Source organism: Rhinopithecus roxellana, chromosome 4, assembly GCF_007565055.1.
Source record: "Rhinopithecus roxellana isolate Shanxi Qingling chromosome 4, ASM756505v1, whole genome shotgun sequence".
Classification (NCBI taxonomy): Eukaryota; Metazoa; Chordata; class Mammalia; order Primates; family Cercopithecidae; genus Rhinopithecus; species Rhinopithecus roxellana.
The window spans coordinates 139,523,798-139,547,667 of record NC_044552.1 but is presented as its reverse complement, the minus strand read 5'-3'; positions in this window follow the sequence as shown (position 1 = coordinate 139,547,667).

The window sequence follows — 23,870 nt, the reverse complement described above, 5'->3', positions numbered from 1 at the left end:
TCATAATTTCCAGCTTCCAACTTTCATGATGTAAAAGAGGACTTAATTAGGGAGCAGGGATGAATGCTGATTTCAAAAACAAAAAAGTGTTCCGCTGGGTGCGGTGGCTCACGCCTGTAATCCCAGCACTTTGGGAGGCCAAGGTGGGTGAATCATGAGGTCAGGAATTCTAGACCTGCCTGGCCAACATGATGAAACCCCGTCCCTACTAAAAATACAAAAAATTAACTGGGCACGATGGCGGGCACCTGTAATCCCAGCTACTCAGGAGGCTTAGGCAAGAGAATCGCTTGAACCCAGGAGGCAGAGGTTGCAGTAAGCTGAGATTGTACCATCGCACTCCAGCCTGGGCGACATAGCGAGACTATGTCCCTCCCCTCGCCCAAAAAAAAAGTGTTCAGCATGAATGTAAAATATACAAAAAGCTCATAAGATGCCAAAAAGGTATAGAGAAATGGGCAAAGGATATAAATAGTTCACAGAAAAATAGGCACAGGTATGATTTATAGAAAAGGATGCCTTTTTAATGCCTCTTTAAAGAAAGGGGCAGATGGAGGACAGGGTTGAAAGAATATTATATGTTATTATTATTGGTAGAAAGGATATTTTATGGTTGAACTATATAAATATATTGCCTAGTCAAAAATAAATAATTTTATCTAAGAAGAAGACTGGAGGAGGAAGAGAACTTGACAGAAGTTTGGTGAAATCCTACAAAGGCAGATCAAAGGCTTGAGAATCAACCTTATGAGGAGTGAGGAGTCTGTGTTATTTGGGTCAGAAAAGGGAAAATTGAGAGCTGATAGAATAGAACTTCGATATACAAGATAAGTGCTAGCCATGTGCCATATTCCCTGAAAAGAGAAGGCAGAAGAGATAAAATAAGAACGGTTGAGCTTGAATATTTATTTAATATTGTAAATGTGGAACTAGGTTAGCAAAAGAATGTATAGGACTTGCCTTCTCTGAATCCAACCATTTCTCCTTACTCTGTGGGATATTTGACAACACCTATTGCCGTGAAATATAGAACTCCAAGTTCACTTTCTTTAATGCCCTGCACTGACTTTTGACAGAGTCCAGTTGTTTTAGAACAGAGTACAAAGCCCTTTAAAATCTGCACCTGCCTGTCTTTTAACTCAGGGATATTGATAGGCTCTTTTTGCCTTCTTCTTTTCACACAATGCAGACTCACTTTGGGCTGGCGTAACTTCCCGTTTTCAAAACCTACTGTGCATTTTCATGTCTCTGTGCCTTTGCTGATGCTGGTCTCACTCCCTAGAATGTCCTTCTACTTATCTTCCTAGAGAGTCCCCTTCACTCTCGAGACCCAGCATGGAACATCTCTGTGAAACATTTTTGGAACCCTTCCTAATTGTCGCATAATTTGTTGTGCCCTCGTATATTTTCCCATGCCATCTGCCCATATCTCTGTACTATTGGAATAGAGGCTTGGTATTCCATTAAATTTTCACAGATGTCAGGTGTTAATTATTTTCTTATCTTTAGAAATCAATATGGCGGCCCACAGCTAGCGCAGTACCTGGCCTCAAGTTATGGTGACTGCGTGAAGAATGAGGTGTAAGCAACATAATTGGGAATGAGAAAATCCAGACTCTTACTTTGTGCTTATGTATTTCAAACACATTCAGAAAATAAAATGATTACTAGTCTGTTCTCCTATGTTTACATCTTCAGAGACAGGATCCAAGGCAATCTCTGGAGTGTACTGAATAGATACTAAGTACATAAGAATATATTCAATTTCAAAAGATGCACGGTGACCCTGCTAGCAATTGTGTAATAACTGTAGAGTGGGGAATATTAATGTGAAAAAGCATGCTTTGAAAGTGAAGCACCATCAATTCTCTATCATACTTAAAGATGATAATTTGGGTGTGTATTCCTGATTACACATATATTTAAAACTTCCAAACTTAATTCACTACTCATTTATTTTAGCATTTTGGTTTATTTCTTCAAGAAGAAAAAACCCACAAATATTTCTACTTTGACCACATCAACCGTGACCTCCACATCTCCAATCATAAAATACATAGGAATAGGACCTCTTTATGAAGCCCTGGTTTTGGAACGGGATTATTATTATTTTTTTTTTTTAGAAAAAAATGCCAGAAAAATATTTTTATATTTATGCTTCATCAAAAATTTTCTATTATCAAATTTAATCTCAGGTTTATATTTTATATCCAAAGACTTGTTCAAACATCTGAGTCTTTATGCAATCATTTCTTTTATTGTAATTGGGAATTATCAGGAAATTGAATCAACCAGAAATATCTATGCCTTCTTGCATTCCTATTTCATATTGAATCTATATAAGTTGAATGAAACTCCTCTGAAGTTAGCCCAAAATGGGATGAATTTCCAGTTCATCATAACTGTTGGACCTGCAGTAAGTTAAACCTTTGTTTTCTCACCTATAAAAGAGGAATAACAATGATGTGCCTGCCCCACAGAGTTTTGAATTAAGAATAACATAGAAATTGGTAGCATACAGTATCTGGCACATAATAGGTTCTCAGTAAGTTTTATTTATTTATATCATGGTTCCATCTGCCAATTAATATCTTCTTTGCCCTATTGCTATTTCTTCAGTCTGGATCACCCGTACACATCCCTACCCTAACTGACCAGGCAAACTCATCTGGGTACTTATACACTAGTGTTAACTCCCCTGAGAAAACTTCCTGATTCCCTCCCACCTCTCCAGGCCAGGTAGTCACCCTTGCATGTTTCACTTAACATTCTGGGGTTATTGCTGTCATTGCCCCTCTTACACTGCATCAAGTTGGTTATTTACTTATCTATCTCCCCTACTTTGGTGTAAGTTTCTTGCAAAGAGAGCTTGTGTCTTGATCTGTGTTATTTTTGTAGCTTTATTTCTAGCACCATGTCTGCATTTAAAAGGGAAATAAATATAAGGGCTCCTAAAATACTTTAATCCAGACAATTAAAATTAAAAGACACTATAGATGTTAAAGAGATACCTGCAGACCCATGTTCATTATAACATTATTCATAATAGCCAAGACACATGCTATAGTTTCAATGTTTAAAATTTGTATGTTGAAATATAATCTCCAATGTGATAGTATTAAGAGGTGAGGCCTTTAAGAGGTGATTAAGAAGTCAAGAGGGCAGAGCTCTCACAAATGGGATTAATGACTTCATAAAAGAGGTGCTACGGAGCTGCCTTCCTCTCTTTTGCCCTCATGTCCTTTTCAGCATTCATCCTCTCTGGAGGATGCAGCAACAAGGCGCCATCTTGGAAGCAGAGAGCAGCCATCATCAGTGTCTTGATCTTGGACTTTTGGCATTTTATTACAGCAGCAAAAATGGACTAAGAAAACATGGAAGTAACCTAAATGTCCATTGACAGATAAATGGGTAAAGAAAATGTGATAAATGAAATACTATTCAGGCTTAAAAAATAAGAAAATCCTACCATTTACAAAAACATGAATGAACCTGAAGGACATTATGCTAAGTGAAATAAGGCAGATACAGAAGGTCAAATACTACATCATATCACTAGCTAATGAATCTAAAATAGTAAAACTCATAGAAGCTGAGCTCTTTATTCATTGATCTGTCAATGGACATTAGGTTGCTTTTGTGTTGTCTTAGTCCATTTGTGCTCCTATAAAAAAAATCATGGTCTGGGCAATTTGTAAACAATAGAAATTTATTTTTCACAGTTCGGGAGGATGGGAAGTCCAAGATCAAGGCACTGGATCCAAGAATGGTGGTTGATAGTCGCTGAGAGGGGAGGGGAAACAGGGAGGTATTGGTTAAAGGGTACAGTTTTGTTTACATAAGATGAAGAAATCCTAGAGATCTAATATACAGCACAGTGCCAATAGTTAACAATACTGTATTTTATACTTAAAAATTTGCTAAAAGACTAGATCTATGTTCAGTGTTCATGTCACACACACAAATAATTATAAATAAAAATAATGGGAGGACACTTTTGGGTATAGATTTACAGCATAGATTTATGGCATAGATTGTAGTCATGGGTATAGGCTTATCTCCAAACTCATCAAGTTGTATATATTAAATGTGTATAGCTTTTTGTATGTCAATAATAACTCAAAAAAAAGAGAAAAAATTTCTAACATTCCAAATATTTTATATTTTTAAAGTCCTGAGTTAGTCATAACCTTTCTCAAAAAAGAAAAAGGCCATGCTTTTTTGTTAATCCAAAGAACCTCAGATTCTGGGTGTAGTGTTTTCCTTGACTGTCATGTAAGTAAAATAAAATGGTAACTCTGCCAGAAGCAAATTCAGGTATAACATGAACAATGCCCATAACGTGTATCCATGATGTCCAAAGTCCATAACAATGTCTCAACAAATACACAAATGAATAAATACTGGATCTTTATTTATTACAAAGGAATAGATACTACAAATGAATAGATAAAGAGCTCTTTAGTTTTAGGTGAAAATTTGGGAGAAAGTTTGGAAAAGTTCAGTGATGAGTGTTTCTAAGCTGATTCTGTGTAATTCTCTGATGAACTATGTTTGAGAATGGAGTAGTACTGATTCCAGAAATGCAGCTGGGAATGTGCAAGAATTCTCAATATCACCCCTTTCAAATCTGTCTTCATGCACAAATGTATCACCATTTAAGATTAATTAACAAAATCATCTTTCAAAATGGGAAATACCACTGGGGGATGAAGGGAGAAGTAAAACAATAATTTAAAACCTGTAGTAATTAGTGTCACACTTAGCTAAGGTCAGAGTCAATCTTACAGTAGAAACAGAGGGGAGAAAATCTGAGACTGAAAGACTCAGACCAGTACACTCACTCTTTACACTTTTGGTGCACAACGCTATCTCCAGATTTTGTAATTGCCAGAATCTGGAGAGGTGCTTCACTTCAAAAGTCAGGAAAATCTGGCTTTCAAACCAAAGGCATACAGAAGCCTAAAAGAACATTATATATATATACACATATATATACACACATATATACACACATACACACACACATATATATATATACACATATTTTTTAACAGTAAGTACACAGAGAAAACATTTTTATTTATAATTACTCTCTATTATCTAAGGAAGGAAGATTCTAGCAAATGAAAGACTTGATTTGCCATGAACAAATGAAGTCACTAACTGGCTGTCTTTTACAGACAGTTTTAAGAAATGAATGTGGGGAGCCCCAGCTGGAGGAGTCTGTACCACATCCTATAGTTCTATCTAAAAATGGAGATATAGAAGGAGGAGAGGCTGGAGAAAGGAGGTGCAAGTGAAGCAGAGACTCAGCCCCCTGCTGTAATGAAAGACAAGAGAATTCATTGTCTTCACATGGGGAGGAGGTAAAAGGCTCTGAGCTCTGTGAAATAAACCAGCTCCTCCCACCAAGCCTCCAGTGAAATATCCATTTCTTGTAATGCTTGATGGAGAGGCTTTTTGTGAGAGGAATAAGGAGACTCTCTGAGTTCTGAATGAGATAAGACAAAAACTGTCCATAGCGCCCTGCATCGGTCTCACACAATAATTTTAATATTTTGGTTTGGTTTAAACCCCAGCGTAGACAAACTTCACTATCAACAGAGCTAAAAAACAAACAAACAAACAAAAAACAGACAAACTAACCCCAACCACCATGGGCTGTACATACTGCAAAGTTTTGCTTTTGGCAACTGGTCAAAAAGAGCGTTAATTTGAGTTAATAATGATTAAACTCTTTAGAAATCTTTGAAATACAGTTTAACCTGCCATGCTGTCACAATCTAAACTGGAACAGCTATACTGACAGAGTTGTAAATATTTTCCTTTGAAATCACAACAGTCCAGTATAGACTGTCTCTAGTAAAATCCTCCCTCCTAAGTCGGTTGCTATGGTAACAGTTAGCTGCAGCAAGTACCAGAAAATCATTTTTCATCCCCAGCATGATGCCTCTCCCTTTCACAAAATAATGCCAACACTCAGACAGGCAAAATAACAGAAAAGAAAAACCCTAATTGTGGACACTGTAGAAGTCACAACCTCTTACTTGCTCCACTAATCCATCTCCCCACATCACCCTATCACTTGATGCTTACCCAGAAAATTGTTTTAATTCATCCTGCCCTGCACCCTACTACAAATCTCCCTTCTCTTTGGACTGGTTTTTATAGTGACAGTGTCATTCTGTAGTCCTCCACAGATGTTCACAGGCAGCCAGGAGTCAGATCAGTCTCAATATCCCTCCCAGGGTCCCATTCATCCACACTCCAATTACAAACACTTTCTGCAGGATCTTTACCTGAGAAGGTAAATGCGCCATCATCTCCTCCAAACTGACTCTCCTTTCTAAGTTTCTTATTTCATCACATGATGGGGCTACTTTCCTAAATACCCCTGATTCACAATTCTGGTGTAACTTTTTACTTCCCCATCTCTTCTGTTCCACAGGTCCCACCAGCTGCTAAGTTATTCAGATACTTCTGTCATGTTGCTTGATTTCAGTCCTTCCTCTGCCCTCTCTAGCAGCTTTTCAAATTCAGAAACTGCTTGACCTATACTTTGTGACCAACCTCTCTGTTTGTATCATACTCTCTCATTTTCCCTCACTCTCTTATTTTAATGTTGAGATCCAAAAATATTTTTCTTTTCTCAATGTTTAAAAAGAGAGCATTCCTTGTAGGACAAAACCTGCCCACATTGAGGAAATGAATCGTCATATAAGCTGCTTTCCGGCTAAAGTTCGGTTTGAAGGGCCTGAAATTAGGTTGAACTGATGCTGCAGCAGGGGAGAGGAAGAATTTAGGCGGAACTGATGCTGCAGTAGGAGAGGGGAAGAATTTGTCTGTTACAACAGCAAATGAGGAAGGAAGTGGGAGACAGAAAGATGGGAACTCCAAACCTTTAGTGAAGTGAGCAGAGTCACAAAATGTCTGGTTAAAGTGGGTTTTATTTTTTTTCTTTAGTGTATTTTGTAGGTTTTGAGTGTGTGAATGTGTGGCAACTAGTAAAAGTGCCGTGCTTATCACCTGGATTGATATGAGCAAGACTCGGGCAGCCAGTTCTCACTGTCAGGCAGACAAAGGAGTTAAGAAAAATGTGTGAAGAAGTCAGATATTCTCAAAATCTTAGAAGGGCTCTGGATTCTCATTTGCCATGTGTTCAAGTAGTTGATGTATGTTTACATAAATCCCTGAGGAATAGAAGACCCCTGCTGATGTCTAGCTTCCCTTTTTACTGAATTCATGTAATTTTACAGGCTGCTTTTAATCCTTTCTGGCCCAAGTGAGATCATAAAAGTAAGCAAATAAAGAATTCTAAAATGATGTGGAAAAGGGTGCTGCTTATAAGTTGTGATTATAATGTTATCAAAACTATTCATTGGGGAAAAATAACTTAAAAGGAAATATGTCAAAATAATCAACTATGTTTGGTAGTGGGGTTGTGAGTAACTTTTTTTTTCAAACATTCTGTAATATGGTTAAATTACTTTGGTTTTAAATTTTAAAAAGGTAACTATGAAGGCTATTTAACAACATGAGGAGTTGTTCATGACAGAATGTTAAGATTAAAAATTAGAACAAAAGTAGTACTTCAGTATGTCTGCAATAATGTAAAATAAAATACATATAGATGGGAGGTGGAAGGGATCTTAAAAGTTGTCACAGTTTGATTTTTTTCTAGGAGACAGATTCTAAGAGAGAGTTGGATTCAGGATGTTTATCAGGAAATACCCTTAGGATCAAGACCTGTAGAAAGAAGGAAGAGGAATCAGGAATGGGCAGAGGGAGAAGTCTAGATGAACTGGCCAATTAGAGTTGTCCCACATTGGGCCAGAATACCTGGTCTGTATACTCCCAATCAGTCATTGGATGTTGGCCGCCGAGGGAGAAGGTGAGCTTGGGAGAGTCAGTTCTCTCCCTCCAGGGGCTGCCAGCTGAAGGGTGTCTGATAACACTCTTAGGAGCTAAGGCAACAGGTCCTTCCCTGAAGGTTGAACTGAGCCACACACGTCCATATTCAGGACAAAATAAAAACATTTTGTATAGAATGGTAGGCTAAAATGTCATTCAAAAGTTTTTTTGTAAAAATCATTTTTAATATTGCTATCTCATCTTTTTATAGCTATAAAATGAGGATTTTTGACTGAGGCAGGTGAATTGCTTGAACCCGGGAGGCAGAGGTTGCAGTGAGTTGAGATAGTGCTTCTGCACTCCAGCCTGGCAACAGAGCAAGACTCCGCCTCAAAAAACAAACAAACAAACAAAAAAACAAAAAAAAAAGAGAGGATTTTCATAGTATTACTCTCATAGCACTATTGTGAAGATTAAAAAGATGACAATTGTAAAGCACAATGCTTGACACAAAGTGCACAATATTATTACTGTTCATTGTTTTAACATTTGCCAAGTTATACTACCCTGAAAAGTTAGTGCTCTTCTTGTAACTTGTCAGTGCCAAATCACTTTTTTTTTTTTTTTTGGCACCTGCCCCTTATATTTCTGCTTCCTGGCATTGACAATGATGTAAGGATGTAATGTAGGAATTGTGCTATCTTCTGAACATACAATGACAACCAAGGGGACAATAGGCCAACACTGAGAATGGTGAAGCAAAGGAATAAAGATCTATGATGGGCATCTTGGAGGTACCAAACAACCATGATGCCATCTATATCATTCTAGACTGCTCATTAAATAAATAATAAATATCCTTATGATTTAAGCTACTCTTAGTTGGGCTTTGTTATGTAAAGCTAACAACATTCCTAACTAATATATAGGAAAATAGAAATATATGAAAAATTGGGAGGAAATAAATGCATAAAATTTATAAGCTGGCATGAACTCTGTAAAGTAGTAGAATTGTGTGAATATGGAAACATAATAAACATCACTTGATGATAAGGTTACTTCTGACTGTGTCTGTTTCAAGTTTATTCATGATTTAATTTTCTGAATATCTCCCTTTCCATGATACAAAACAAATTAATCCCCACTTTGCCTCTAAGCCATACAGAGCAGGTGTGTGGGAAAAAGAAAGGATGCTAATGAGATTTGCTGTTTATTGGTATATACCAGTGTGGCCATTAACAATAACAACAACAAAACAACCTTCATTTGGTAAAATGCAGCTGCTAGAACTTTTGTAAAAAGACCTGCATCCTGACAATTCCCAATTGTACCTATAGTAAGTAGTTTCTAAATATGAACCATTTATCCTCTTTATTATTCAGCAGGTATGATGCCTGTGGAGTTGGAAAGACACTTTAATTTCCATTTCTTAGTAAAGCTGTATGGACATGACACACCTGGTGACTGGTATAGCTCACAGGAGAAAGACATTTAGGAACCATGGGCAAAAATCACTTTCCAGAATATTCCCAATAGGTGTGAAGTGGAGAAAAGAGTAGCCTTTAGTGTTTCCCAAATTTTTATTCTTCACCCTCACTGTCTAAGTGATGCTGCTTATCCCAGGTAAATTTCAAATTTTTATATTGTCCACCTCATATATTTAAAAAGCTACAGAAATGATTTCCTGAATTACTATTTTTGAGGAGTTTCAAGAACTGTCAAGTTTTGAATTGGAACACTATGAAAAATGAGACTGAGTGTCTGAGTTGGCTTTTAAGAATAAGGTGAATCTGTTCCAAAAGAGATGGATAAAATGATCCACGCCCAGGTCTATTGATCACGGGCACTAATACACATAGGGAAGATGGCAATTATTTAGCAAGGTATTTCCCCAAATTGGTGTCACATTTTTTATTTACTTATATCCTAAATTCTGTTCTGTTATGGCTCTTAACTTTAAGTGGATGACTGCAGATGTGTCCCAGCGAGATGATTTCTCAGTTCATGGTTGAATTCCACAGGGCTAACAGAAAAGCTTCCTGCCATTCTCTGCTGGAGTTGTGCTTCTCTTCCAGATCACACTTTCCAGCTCTGACACACTGGCATATCTTTCCAGACCTCTCTGGGCTGCTCACAAGCTTGAGCATTTATCTTTGACCCATCAAAAGTCATGCAAAAACCCATGCATATAATGCCTGTGTAGCCTGTCTCTCCTCTCAGGATCTGTTTGCTGCTTTATCTCAGCACATTCAGTGAATCCTGAACTGCAAGGGCAGGCACCGAAGCAGCTGGCAAGTCAGGTGCCACAAAGTCTCTATAGGAACCAAATGCCTCTGTGCCCAACCAGCTCTCACTTCTTTTGATCATGCTTCCCTCAAGCCCTCTGCTCATCAGAAATGACTCAGAAATACCCAGCATGAAACACAACTTAAGCAAGCAAAGTCCTTAGCTTCAGGGAGCCTACGGGGCCCTACATCTGACTAAGTGATCAGAGGTGGCAAAAAGGCTGACATAGCACAATCATGAAACCCTGAACAGATGCATCAAATGTATAATGGACTGGTGAGTTACTTTTTAACCTCAAGCCAAAGAAATTGGCATAGAAAGGACCAATTTTAATGGATGAGGAAAAAAAAATACTTGGTAGAGAGATTAAATTATTCCCTCTAATTGATACATTGCATGAATTGGTAGCAGAAACAAAGCTATTGAACATTTTCTACTAGATTAGGGACTATTCCTAGAGTTCTCTTTTTAGTCTAAATAAGGGTAACACAATGTTGGGCAGTGTTTTCCAAAATGTAGGATGACAGCCCTTTGCCCAGAATCACCAGGGAAGTGCTTATTTAAAACCCAATTGTTCTGACACCATCCTAGACCTTAATCAGATTCTCTGGGGGATAGGAATGCTAGGAGTGTGTATTTTAACCAGACCCCATATGATTGTTATGTGTCCTCAAATTTGAGACCTACAGATATAGTAGGGAAATGAAATTTTCCTAACATCATCTCCGTTTCCCAAATGTGTCTAGAGCCCTGGGCCCCTCATCTGGAGATGCAATTTCAGTAGGTCTGAGTCAGGGCCCTAGAATCTGTATGTTCCATAAAAGCCCCAGGTGATTGTTATGATGGGCAAGTTTGGGTAATTCTGATACAAGATGATTGCTTAGAGCATATCTCAGTTATACTTCATAAAAACAAAGCTGACATTTATTGAGTCCTTACCACTAAACACTCTGTTGAATGTTTTGCTGTGTTAGCTCACCTCAAACCAATCTTATGAGGTAGGTACTTTTATGATCCTTATTTTTTAGAGTAGGAAGATAAAACTTAGCAAAAGTAACTCAAGGTCACATATCTAGTAAGTAGTGAAGACAGAATTTGAACTCAAGGAATCTAGGATTCCTGTTCATTCCCATGGGACTATCCTGTGTCTCTTTATACATCAGACAATCCTAGAACTGAGTCACTCCACCTTAGTTTTTCTACTGTATTTATACCTGTCAATTTTCATTTTCTTGGTTTTTGCAATTTTTTTAAAACAAGGCTTAATACTCCAGGTCATAAAGCCTATTCCTCTTTGTTTTATGAAGTGTTTTTCTAACCAAAGCCTTACTGTTCAATTTTTATTAAAAAATTTTTTCTGTTTACAATATAATACCAAATTCACTTCTTTGTGGGAACACTGGAAGTTTCTGTACTATTAGCTTCTCCTTCAGTGACCTTATTGACTCTGCTTCTATGTCACAGTATAGAACTCAGGATTATTACTGCCAAGGGACTAAAATGGATGTCCCAAAATCTCTCTCTTAGCAGCTGGAACAAAAAAGCTTTGATCTTAGGTGTTCCTGATGATTTTTTTTAACTATGTCTATTGTTTGCACATAAATTCTGAGTCAGACTGAGCTCTTGAGCCATGAACTAATTTTGAAATCTGTTGAAGTCTTTAAAAAAACAAAAAAACAATTCTCAGAAATCAACTTTCTGTGTACACACATTGCCCGGGACTGTGGTACTTCAATGAATGGATTGCGTCAGGGTTAGAGAGGGACATAGTGAGGTCTCGGTGGGAGGAGAAGGGAGTGGGGAAAGGGCAAAAGTTAGTTTTATACCAAATTAATGGACATGATGAGACATTTTTTTCCATATTCATATTCAAAGGTAGGAAGAGGAACTTGATGGTGGCTAAAATTAATAGGCATACTAAGCCTGATTTGGAGAGTGGTCATCTTCCTGAAGGGTTATTTATTGGTTGGCAGTCCGTAAGCAACCAAGCAATGGATCATGAACAGTCCAAATGGGCAGGAAACACGTTAGTAATTGTTCTTAAAAAGTAACTGCATTTTGGTAACCAAATGAAACAGTGTTCTATTTAAGTATTGAAAATCCTTAATGTACCACTCAGACCTGAAAGCTTCACAGTCCTTTTTTTTCCTTAAAAAAAAAAAAAAATTATAATAGCTTTATTGAGGCATAACTGACATAGAGTAAAGAGCACATATTTAATGTACACAAGTTCATAAGTTTTGACATATGTATACAATCATGAAACTATGACTAACATCAAGATAGTAAACTATGCATCACTAGCAAAAGTTTCCTCACGATCCCTTGTGGTACCTCCCAGCCCATCCCCTTCACTCCTTGGCAACCACTGATTTGCTACTCTCTGTCACTACAGATTATTTTGCATTTACTAACATACATGAATGGAATCATAGAGTATGTACTCTTTGCCTAGATTCTTTCTCTCAATTTTGCAATTCAATCCATTTGTGTTTATTCATAGTTAATTCCTTTTTATTGTTGAGTAGTAGTCCATTGTAAGGATGTATCAAAATTGTTTATCCATTCATCTGTTGATAGACATCTTGGTTGTTTCCGGTTTATGAATAAAGTTTCTATTTGTTTACATGTCATTGTGTAGACATATGCTTTCATTTCTCTTAGGTAAATATCTAGAAGAGTAATGGTGGGTCCTATGGTGTATATTTTTATTTTTTAAAAACTTCCAACTGTTTTCTAAAGTGTTTGTATCTGTTTACATCCCTACAAGCCATGCATGAGAGTTCTGGTTCCTCCACATCCTAACCAACACCTCGTATGGTCAGTTTTTTTGTTTTCTGTTTTTTTTTTTTTTTTTTTTTTTTTTTTTTTTTGTAATTTTAGCTCTTCTAATAGATGTGCAGTGGCATCTCACTGTAGTTTTAATTTGCATTTTCTTAATGATTTACAATGTTGAGCATATTTTCATGTGTTTGTCATCCACATACCTCCTTTGGTGAAATGTTTGTTCAAATTCTCTGCCCAAGTTTTGAGTTGTGTATTTATTCTCTTCTTTTTGAGTTTTGAGAGGTCTCTTTTTACATTCTGGATACAAGTTCTTCACCAATTACGTGATTTGCAGCAAGTAGTTTCTTTCAGACTATGGCTTTTATTTTTATCCTCAGAGTTCTTTATGAAGCCTATTAATTAGGGAAAGCAGATCTGCCAGGAGCCTGGGTGTTGCCTGTCCAATGCTGCAGATGCCCAGCCCCATGTGAGAAGAGCCAGAGGAAGCTGCAGCATGGTATCAAGGTCAAGGAGTAGGGTGGGACAGAAGAGGCTGTCGGAGGAGAGATGGCAAGGGCATCTGTTAGAAATGGGCAGTGGCTGAGAGGCCTTCTCCTGTTATCTTATTTCATTCTCGCACTCACTCCTAAGAATTAGCCATTGTTACCCTGATTCTACAGCAACTTCCCTAAGTCACAGAGCCTGAAAGTAGCAAGATTTAAAATCAAACTATGTAATGGGTGAATCTCACAACCAATAATGAAGGAAAGTCAGAGTCAAAAGAGTACATAGAAAATGGTTCCATTTACTTAAAAACAAAAGCAGGCAAAACTAACCTATGCTGTTAGAAATCAGAGAGGGGAGTAATGACTGAAAGAAAGGACAGTCTCTTGGTCTGCACACTAGATTGCTAATGGTTTCTAGGTTGTAACTGTGTATCAGTGAGTGTGGTACAGTGTTTGCAGGTTGATGAACTGCTACTTACGTTATCCATTGACAAATGCAGCAACCCTAGGATCTTCCCAAATGTTACATTTCAGTTTAGTTACTGGCATTTTCCTACTTACACAAAACATGACGGTTAGGGTGTGTGAAACTTAACTATTTTAAGATACTTCTTCTACAGTGATTAGGCCCTATCTCTAGGCCCTAACAGTTCCATGAGATTTCTTAGGCCTCCAGGTGCTTATCTAAGACAACTTTTCCTTTATTTCAACTCTGAAGAAGAACATCATCCTCATTAACAGCTCATAGGAAATAAAACATATATAAACTGCAGGTATTATGGTTTAAGCAGGAAAAAGAAAGGTTTGTAACTGATCCAATTAGAAATTACTTCATGTCTCAGCCAACATGACATGATGTGACTAACTCAAATGTATAATAATTACACATGTCTATTGAACAAGCTGCAGCCTAAGGTTATGGGCATTCGAGGGACAAGTCCTCTCAGATAACCCTTGCAGTGTCTGAACAGAATATACACTAACCAGAAAGGAAGATTGATTAATCATTTTAGGCAGGTGACTATTCTTAACTGGTCAAGATTTGTAACATAATCATAATAACATAATGTTTATTCCCAGTCTGAATTTATTTTTCTTACCTTCCTCTGTTTTGCTCTTGTGAGTAATTTCTGCTGTTAGAGACTGCTCTTCCCATCCTTTTTCTGATAATCTTTGATATTTCTATATGGGTGGAAGGATACCTCATGAAAGTTACATTTGAATGGCAGTTATTTTACTTGTCCTAGATGTGAAAATTTGTGTTCCCCAGGTAGGATGGTCTGTCTCAAGATACAGCCAGATGTGAGCCAATGTGGAGAATGAAGCCCATCTGTGAAGAGCCAGGACTTGGGTCCAAAGAGCTGTACAATGGGGCAGGCAGGTCTGGGGAAAGAGGCTTCCCCACCCCCACTCAAACTGGAGTCTAACAGGCTTCTAAAGGCCAGCCAAGCCATGCTGTCCTTATGTACTTTTACATTTATTTAAAAACATCTATAAAGAGCTTACTGTGTGCAAAGCACCATTCTAATCACTTCACAAAGACTCACTTATGGAATTGTCATGACAATCCCATGAGGGTAATGCTCTTATGATCCCCATCATACAGAGGAGGAGAACAAAGGCATTTGCCCAAAGTCAGCCCACCAGGAAGTGGTAGAGTCAGGCTAGGAGGTAGGTTCCGGAGTCCACTCCCTTCTTTATCCTTATCTTGTACTGCTTCCAAGAAAAGCCCAACCTGAGATAATGGGTTATGTCACGTCAGTGAAGTCAGATAGGAGCAAATGGCACTCAGAAGTCCAGGCTAAACGGGGCATAAAGAAAGTCTAAGGAAAGGTGGCTGGGGGTGCTGGCACATGCCTGTAATCCCAGCACATTGGGAGGCCGAGGCGGGCAGATCACCCAAGGTCAGGAGTTTGAGACCAGCCTGGTCAACATGGTGAAACCCTGTCTCTACCAAAAATACAACAATTAGCTGGGCGTGGTGGTGGGTGCCTGTAATCCCTGCTACTCGGGAGGCTGAGGCAGGAGAATTGCTTGAACCCAGTAGGCAGAGGTTGCAGTGAGCCAAAATCGCATCACTGCACTCCAGCCTGGGCAACAAGAGTGACACTCCGTTAAGAAAGAAAAGAAAGGAAGGAAGGAAGGAAGGAAGGAAGGAAGGAAGGAAGGAAGGAAGGAAGGAAGGAAGGAAGGAAGGGAAAGAAAGAGAAAGAAAGAAAGAGAGAGAGAGAAAGAAAGAGAGAGAGAGAAAGAGAGAAAGAGAGAGAGAAAGGAAAGAAAGAGAAAGAAAGAAAAGAAAGAAAGAAAGAAAGAAAGAAAGAAAGAAAGAAAGAAAGAAAGAAAGAAAGAAAGAAAGAAAGAAAGAAAGAAGAGAAAGAAGAGGAGAGAGAAAGAAAGAAAGTCCAAGGAAAGGTAGGAATAGCACTTAGGCTATCAGGGTCAGAATAGCCTGGGGTTAGGAAGGAGGCTCTGAACCAGGGGTGGCTGTCTGCCAGGGCATACATATTCAAAGGATCATTCTTGTTTCTAATTTGTCATAAAATATGCATATAGCTAAACTCTTTTGATTAAAAAAACCATTCATTCACCCATTTACTCATTTATTCACTCCCGTACGCATCATTTATCAGTCAGTCATCCAAGAAACATTTACTGAGTATGTCGTTTGCGCTTTGCTGAATGCCAGGGAAGAAAATAATAAACCACAGATCATACACTACAAGTTTAAGATTTATTAATATCCCTAACTGAAAGTACAAGTTCGTTCTGAGAAGCCCAGTGAATAATTTACATTCAAACTTGTTTAAAAGTGAACAAATGCTAAATTGTAAGTTAGAAAAGAATAAGTTTGTCCATGATCTAGCAGTAAGGCACATTCAGTGTGGATCTTAACCATTTTAATCGAATAAGTCAATGTTTTCCTATTGCTAAACTGATATTAAAAATAAAAAAAAACAGGAAACAAAAATATAAATTTTGACTTCAAATTCCTTAAAAAGAAAAAAAAAAAAACTATAGGTACTATTTGAACCATACATTTAAACTCCAAATCAACATTATTGCTTAAGTAATTGTTCTTTTATGAAAAAGGATACATTGATTTTTATTTCATTAGTAGGGTATAGATTTTTAATAGACAAGGTAAATCAATAGGCAATTTAAATCAAGGCATCCATTAAACAAATTGGGTAAATTAGGATTTACTTTAGATCCGTGGTTCTCAAATATTTTGGTCACAACACCATTTTACAACTCTTAAAAATCATTGAGGACCCTAAAGAGTTTTTATTTCTGTGGATTATGTTTATCAGCAGTTATCATATCAGATATAAAACTGAATTTTAAAAATATTTGATTGATTTAAAATAACAATAAGCCAATTGCATGTTGACATAATTAACACGTTTATGACAAATGAGTTTTCTAAAACAAAAACATTTAGTGACAAGAGTGGCATTGTTTTACATCTTTGCACATGTCTTTACTGTCTGCTGGATTCTCATGTTTACTTTTGCATTCAATCTGTTGCAATATGCTATTTGGGTTGAAAAAATTCAAACTTTACGGAGATATATAGTTGAAAAGGAGAGAAGCATTTAAGTAGCCTTTTATAACTGTGGATAGTCTTCTCTGACATAACATCAAATTTCAACAAGCAGTAGTTTCTGAAAGGTAAGCTTCATTGTGGGATGTGAAATGATAACAATGAACTTTTTGTACTCTGTAACATTAAAATCCACTGGTCTATCTTACACTTTGAATGAATGGATCTTTACCTATGCATATTTTTTACAAGATTACATATTGGTAAATATCAGTTCAAATATTCATATCAAAAAGTAAATGATATGAAAGAAATCACATTTTTAGCCGGGCACAGTGGCTCACACCTGTAATCCCAGCACTTTGGGAGGCCGAGACAGGCAGATCATTTGAGTTCCAGACCAGCCAGGCCAACATGGTGAAACCCGTCTCTACTAAAAGTATAAAATTAGCCGGGTGTGGTGGTGGGCGCCCGTAATCCCAGCTACTGGGGAGGCTGAGGCAGGAGAATTGCTTGAACCTGGGAGGCAGAGGTTGCAATGAGCTGAGATCACTCCACTGCACTCCAGCCTGGGTGACAGAGCCAGAGCGAGACTCTGTCTCAAAAAAAAAAAAAAAAAAAAAAAAAAAAAAAAATCCGGCTGGGCGCGTAATCCCAGCACTTTGGGAGGCCGAGGAGGGCGGATCACGAAGTCAGGAGATCCAGACTATCCTGGCTAACATGGTGAAACCCTGTCTCTAATAAAAATACAAAAAAATTAGCCGGGCTTGGTGGCGGGTGCCTGTATCCCAGCTACTCGGGAGGCTGAGCCAGGAGAATGGCTTGAACTCGGGAGACGGAGCTTGCGGTGGGCCGAGATCGCGCCACTGCACTCCAGCCTGGGTGACAGAGTGAGACTCCGTCTTAAAAAAAAAAAAAAAAAAAAAAATTCACATTTGTGAATACCTATAAATCTCACAAAAATGTCTTCAAGCGTTGTGAAGCTGACAAATTCACAGTGGAGGATCAAAGTTTTCCAAAATTCTTTTTTTTTTTGAGACGGAGTCTCACTCTGTCGCCCAGGCTGGAGTGCAGTGGCCGGATCTCAGCTCACTGCAAGCTCCACCTCCCGGGTTTGCGCCATTCTCCTGCCTCAACCTCCGGAGTAACTGGGACTACAGGCGCCCGCCAGCTCGCCCGGCTAGTTTTTTTGTATATTTTAGTAGAGACGGGGTTTCACCGTGTTAGCCAGGATGGTCTCGATCTCCTGACCTCGTGATCCGCCCGTCTTGGCCTCCCAAAGTGCAGGGATTACAGGCTTGAGCCACCGCGCCCGAAAGTTTTCCAAAATTCTAATCTCTAAAAAGTTGAAACTTTATCATTAGCACAAAACACAAAATCAGCAAAATTAGCAAAAAATGTTAGTTCTGGCAGTAACAGTCTACTTTGTTAATTTTCCAGAAAATATCTGCCAAAATACACGACTGAATAAACATAGTTTGTATTTTCCTTGTTCATTCAAGTAAAAATGGTGTTCTGTAAATAAAGCAGCTAGCTCAGCTTGCAACTCCAGTTGATTTTCCTGAGACAACCATCTTCCTTCAGAATGCAGCAGAAGTGATTTTCACTGAGTTGCTGTAATATTGGAAAGTGTTCCTGCTGTAATGTCTTTTATTTACTTTTCATCCAGCAGGCATTCAGCAATATTTGACTTTAAAATTGTAAAAGGTCTCTCAGTTATTGGTTATGCTCTTATGGTTAATGCAATATGACTACTTATTCCTAGAAGATGCTTCAGAGAGTTTTCGTTTCTAGTTCAAAAATGTGTAACAAATCATTTTTGGCATTTAAAGAGCTCATCAAGTCTACAATTAAAATATTCAAATTTTCTTTTACTTTTCTTTTCTTTTTTTTTGAAACAGAGTCTCGCTCTGCCGCCCAGGCTGGAGTGTAGTGGCGCAATCTCGGCCCACTGCAAGGTCTGCCTCCCAGGTTCATGCCATTCTCCTGCCTCAGCCTCCCGAGTAGCTGGGACTACAGGTGCCCACCACCATGCCCGGCTAATTTTTTTGTATTTTTAGTAGAGTCAGGGTTTCACCATTTTAGCCAGGATGGTCTTGATCTCCTGACTTCGTGATCCACCCGCCTCGGCCTCCCAAAGTGCTGGGATTACAGGCATGAGCCACCGCTCATGGCCTCAATTTTTCTTCTTCAAACTATGAGTCATTGCCCTCAAAATTGACCACAATTTAATTGACATGCTGTATCATCTGAAATTTTTCTTTTTCATAAGACCCGCTTTGGCAAATTATTAACATCTAAAAAGTGAGGGAAACATAGGTTTCATCATTTGTTTGTTTCATTTAAAATTTTGCATGATTTCTTTAGAAAGTCAGAATTCTCTGTTACGTCACTTTTCACATTTTTCAGTATCTTTAGGCATAGATGGTACAACTGTGGTTGAGAAAGCAAGTCTTCTAATCTCCCCTTTGTAGACCGATAATCTTTCCTTAAATACAAGAAAAATATACTATAATTTTAAAATTCTGTATTAAAATATTATTGGACTCTAAAGTAAGTTTTAGATACAATTTAAAATATAAAAGTTTTAATAAGATTTAAAAATTATAAAATTGCATGGATAATATGATCCCATTTATGCAAAATTATTTGTGTGTATATATAAACATAGAAAATATATGTTAGAATGTTCACTGACATGTTCATGGTGATAATCTCTGTGTGGTGGGAATTTAGCCATTTTTGCTTTTTTCCTTTATACCTTGAGTATTGACTATGTTTTCACACATATTATTTAGAGCATTTTAAAAGACATTTTCTTTGTTTGTTGCAGGGAGGGAAGCCTGTTCCCTATGGTAAGCAGTCATTGTGCAAATACCCTAGGGGATGTTATAACTGCCCTAATGCATGCCGCCTTGTGATGTGATGTGGTCAGGATGAGTGGGACTAGTCAGATGATTTGATAAGTTCATGTGGAAGTGATTTGGGAGAGAGAATTGTCCATGCTAATCAGAGCCTGCAAATGTGGATGTGAATGCCAAAACATGAATATTCTAATTTAATTTATTAAGAGAACTATAACTGTCATAGCCCACTGCATTATCAACTCATTCTCTTCCAAATCACAAAACTGATTAGAGAAAACAAATTTTAGTTATAGAATACCAGAATTGGAGAGGAACTTAGAGATCATCTGGCTTACTCCTGTCATATTACAGATGAGAAAACTGGGCCCCAGGAAAAAGTATGTCTTCTAGGTCACAAGGAAATTTAAAACACTGTGTGTGTGTGTGTGTGTGTGTGTGTGTGTGTTGAGGAGCAGCGTCATTTGGGAGACCTGGCACCAAGTCCACATTGGAGCCATGATTTATCAGCCCTGGAGAAACAGTGACCCACCCCTTACTCTCCATGTCTCCCTTATCGACATCTCCAAAATTTTCTGTGAGCCTCTTGTCACAGTTTCCAAGATAGCTGCTTATCCTTGTTTCATTACATTTTACTATATAACTTTCCTGCTTCCTTCAGAGGGGCCACTTCATTCTCACATATGCTATCTAAACCTTAAGGCAGAAGGAACAGCAATGTACGCTGTGTTCACGCATATTAGTATCAACCGCAGACTAAATCTTATGTGCAGACTACAGGGATCAGTCTCTGTTGAATTCATTGTCTATTCTTTTAGTGTATTTACTGTAAGGATCATTAGATGGAGCAGCAGTAGCCTGGAGACTGTAGGCAATAGATTGGGAGAAAATAAAGGTTGACACTCAAAAGTCTATTGAAGGTACATTCATTGCCCCCAAAATTGCTTAAACCTACAAAATGTAAAGCCAGATTGAACTGAATGTGGCTGCTTAGCAATCTCAAAATCCTTTTGGAAACAGTTGGGGTACACATTAGGATTCTTCAGAGAAACAGAACTACTAGGGGGGTGGAGAGAAGAGGAGAGAGTGAGAGAGACTGCACACCTGGCTTTTTCACATTCTTGTATTTGCTCCCCAGTCTGTCCTCAGCCCTGACCATCAAAATCCTACTTCCTGACAAAGCAGTTCAAATACCAAATCCGTTCAAAATCTTCTACAAATTTTGAAATCTAAAATAACATGTTATTCCTTTGTGTTTCCCAGAAGAATAGGTTTCTTAATGATTCTAAAAAACAAAAACGAAAAACATTCTCCCTTATACATAGACCTTTTAAAATGCATTCTTCTGGATGTAAGCATCCTGAGGACTGGGACCGTCCCTACATCTTCACAGCACAGGCACTAACGTATTCAATTCATTGCAGAGCTAGAGAAATAAGGAAGTAGAACAATTTCTCAAGGTCACCCCGCAGGACAAGAATACTTAGAGATAAGGCAAAGTCTTGTTGTAATTATCCACCCCCCACCTACTCCTGCACTCTGCCATCTGGGGTCACCTCATCCCCACCTGTATATCCAGGCTGCCCTGATTCTGGCCTTAGCTGAATGAATATAAGGGGTGCAAAAATCAATGTATTAGCTCAGCCTGAGTTCAGCTAACTTTGTTCTTGCCTTGGACTCGTAAGTTCAGACCTTGAAGGGCTAGATTTTCTGCTCTTCAGCTCATGCCCTCATAGCCAAGGTGAAACAATTATGAGCTTATGAGAGTTTCACAAGACCACGGCCTTGGGTAGGGAATGAAGCTGTGGGCTCAGGAGTCAAAAGATCTGGATGTGAGTGCTACATGTTACTCCCACCAGCTGAGGAACTTGGTTAATTATGCAACTTCCCCTAGCATCTATTTCCCCATCTGCAAAGTAAGAATTATTAATACAATGCAGCTCGTAAGGTTTAGTGAGGAAGATATGAGATGCAGCTTGTGAAAGCACTTTACAGCATTGCTACAGATCTCAGTTATTCTTGAGATCAGGTCCCCCATGGACTTCTCACTCCAGCCCTTCTGCCCCAGAAGCACTTTAAATGAGGGGCCTGGTCCCAATACACTAACCTTTCAACTAGGGCCAGATTAAGATCTTTATATAAACTAATGTAAGTGTAAGGAATGATAACACAACATTCTTGTATTTCCTAGGAAAATAGCTTTGAAGCTATTTTTGAAATAGAACGTTCTTTCAATAGGATGCTCATGGCCCCAGCTTTGCTGCCCCGAGCACATTGTGGGATCAGCCTAGTGGTGAGCCAGCATGGCCTTCCTCTGGCTTTCATGACCTGACGCCTGGCTTTATCCTGACTAGATCAGCTGAAGCCTCCATCCCTGACCACCCTGGTCTGACTCACTAGTTCTAGAAATGATGAGGTAGGAGAAAAGATCAGCAAATGGCACAGTTTAGATGGGAAGAGAGTTTTTATAGATGGGAAGAGTTCTTACCTTGACATCAGTCATTTGAGACAGGGGAAGCCAGTCAGGTGAGATGAGAGCAGATGGCTCATACATAGAGTGACTCTGGTTGAGTGAGGCAGAACTGTTTTCTCTAGGTGAGATCTGAGAGTTTGATATGCGTCTTCTGTGCCAGAAGGCACGACCAGCTATTCCAATTCAGAAAAGTTATGCTGTGCTACTTACCCTTCCTTTCCTCTCCTGCCTCCTTTCTCATGACTGGAGCATTTTAGCAGATGGGAACACTGGGTCCTCCATGTACCTGGCCTTACTGCCTTTATAGAGCTCCACCAGTCCCTTCACTCCTACGGCCTTAACTCCTCTTACCCTTTGATATGGTTTGGCTCTGTGTCTCCACCTAAATTTCACCTTGAATTGTAATAATCCCCATTGTCAAAGGCAGGACCAGGTGGAGATAATTGAATCATGGTGGAAGTTCTTCCTGTGCTATTCTTGTGATAGTGAGTTCTCACAAGATACGATGGTTTTATAAGGGGCCTTCCCCTTTGCTCGACACTCATTCTCTCTCCTGGCACCCTGTGAGGACATGCCTTCTGCCATGGTTGTAAGTTTCCTGAGGCCTCCCAGCCATGTGGAATTGTGAGTCAATTAAATCTCTTTCCCTTATAAATTACCCAGTCTCAGGTATGCCCTTATAGCAGCATGAGAACAGATTAATACACCCATTTAGCAGTCTGAAAGAGCTTTCAGATAACCTTGCCTGAAGGTAAAGCTAACCTTTATAACTTAAGCTTCAGTGCCTCCTCCAGGAATCCTGTTATGATTCCTTAATATGGAGTGAGGGATTCTGTCTCTACCTCACTTTTTGCATATTTCTGATGTAGCATTTATTATGATGCACCATAATTGCTGCATTAAAATACATAATAAATAATAAATGTGTATTTATTTGCATGCCTAATTAAACTAATAACTTTTTCATTAACGTAAAAAATTAAATTACACTGAAGGATGGAACTATCACCCCAGAGTAGACTCAGAAGACATCAGAAATTCTAAGACACCAAAGAGATCAAATTGATGGGTGACAATACAGATCTATATAAACAAGCTCTTCCAAATACTTCCATATCACTTAGGTGCTTGCCAATGCTGGAGAAAGGGAAATCCATATTATCTGTGGGTTTTGACTACATGTGGGTAGAGGTTCATCAGCTTGGCAAAGTGTCAAATGCTAAAAGAAGTCAGCCCATGGACTATGACTTGGAAATAAATTATGTAGATAGTCATTGCTTTCTTATTTTCTTTTCACTTGCCTGCCATGCTGTGATTTAGCATTTATGAGCTCTGCAGTGAATCACAGTATTTTTAAGAAAATAGAAGATCCTTTTCCTCTTTACTCTAAGGTTACATAGAAATTTGTTATGAAATAAAAACAACATTAATGTTCTCTGAAAATATTCACTTGGAACATACCTTCTAGGGCTCTCCAAAAGCTCCAAAGAAGGGTTTCTAAATGTTTCCTTTAAAGAATAACTTGAGTCTAGCACTTCTCAGAGGAAATGCCAGCCTCAATTTTTCTTGGCTCAACT